This window comes from Mus caroli, chromosome 5 (genome assembly GCF_900094665.2).
Source record: "Mus caroli chromosome 5, CAROLI_EIJ_v1.1, whole genome shotgun sequence".
Taxonomy (NCBI): Eukaryota; Metazoa; Chordata; class Mammalia; order Rodentia; family Muridae; genus Mus; species Mus caroli.
Window position 1 is genome coordinate 135,719,287 of NC_034574.1, and position 1,814 is coordinate 135,721,100.

Consider the following 1,814-nt stretch of genomic DNA (forward strand, 5'->3'; position numbering starts at 1 on the left):
CTCTCTCTCTCTCTCTCTCTCTCTCTCTCTCTCTCTCTCTCTCTCTCTCTCTCTCTGTGCTGGTGAGGGAGAGGATAAGGCCTCCCGTCTTCAGAGCTGAGACTCTGGATCTATACTGCAGCACCCGGCTCACTACACGGCTTTTAGGGGTTGAACTCAGGTTGTCAAAACTTGCATGGCTAGCACAGCAGAGCTATCTCAGCCTCTGCTTGAGACTGGGTCTCACAGTGTAGGGTTGGCTCACCTGTCACTTTCTGTGTAGATCAGGTTGGCCACAAACCTTTGGTAATCTTCCTGCCTCTGCCTTGGGAGTTCTGCCAGTATTATAGGCATGTACCACTATAACCAGCTTAATTTTTTTTTTCAAGAGTTCCTCTATGTTGGTCTGACTTTCTTTGCTTTGTAGTCCAGGCTGGCCTCAAACTCAGGGTGTGGAATCTCCCAGTGATGAGCTGGGGTGTGGCTCAGTGGTAGAGCCCCTGCCTAGAATCCCCCAGTGAGGGGCTGGGGCGTGGCTCAGTGGTAGAGCCCCTGCCTAGAATCTAGTGGTAGAGGATCTGCCTGCCTCTGCCTCTGTAGTTCCTGGACTTAAATGCATGTACCCCCTTAGCTGGCTACTTTTTAAGGAAGTATGATAGAATTCACCACAATGGCTGTCCCGTCTTACAGTCCATGGCTTGACAGTTCCAATTTTGTTTGTTCACACATGGGCTACTATGCACCCCGTAGCTGGGCACCTGAGTTGTCACCTAACGAGCGTTCATTTTCCTTATCTGCACAGACAGGCCTCACTGTGTCTTCAGCCCACGCTCTGTGAGTGGATGAATGTCACATCTTATCGACATCCCCCCACTCCCTGCCGCAGACATCGAGTCTCATTCATCACTAATACAAATACGCCTGTTAAGAGCTGCTGTGTCCATGAACCTTTGTGCGAATGTCTGAGAAAATTCCCTGGAGGGCAATGCTGGCCCATTTGACACTTTAATAAATGTGGCTGGATTAAAAGAAAGAAAGAAAGACAAAAAAACCAAACCAAACCAAACCAAACCAAAAAACCTGACTTCGTGGTGCACCCCTGTAATCCCAGTGCTAAGGGAAGTTGAAGCTAGAGACTCTGGAGTTTGAGGGTAGCCTGGGCTACATATAAGATCCTGTTTCAAAACAAACAAGATGAGAAGTCATTCAGTTGGTAGAACGCTTTTCTAGCAAGAATGCAGTCTTGGCTGCCTGAAACTCACCATGTAGACCAGGCTGGCCTTGAACTTAGAGATCCATCTGCCTCTGCCTCCTGAGTGCTGGGATTAGAGCATGTGCTACCATGCATGCTTGGTTAGTTTTTGGTTTTCTGATGTATCACAATGTAGTCCAGGCTGCGTTTGGACTCCTGATGCTCTTGCCTCAGATCTTAGAGAACAACAATCCTTTAGTAACACTCTCCTGCAGGACCAGCCCAGCCGAGGGTTGTGATGTAGGCTTGTCATCACAGACGCTTTCCGCAACCAGTGAGTCACAGCCCCAGCCCCTCACTGAGAGATTCCATGCCCTGAGCCCTCTTATTATTTGAAGCAGATAGTGCCTCACTAAGTTGCTTAGCCTAGCTTTGATCTTACTCTGGTTAGTTATTTCCCCTCTCTCCAATTAAGTGTCTTTTCTCTTTCTCTTCCCAGAATCCCCCAGTGAGGAGCTGGGGGCGTGGCTCAGTGGTAGAGCCCCTGCCTAGAATCCCCCAGTGAGGAGCTGGGGGCGTGGCTCAGTGGTAGAGCCCCTGCCTAGAATCCCCCAGTGAGGGGCTGGGGGCGTGGCTCAGTGGT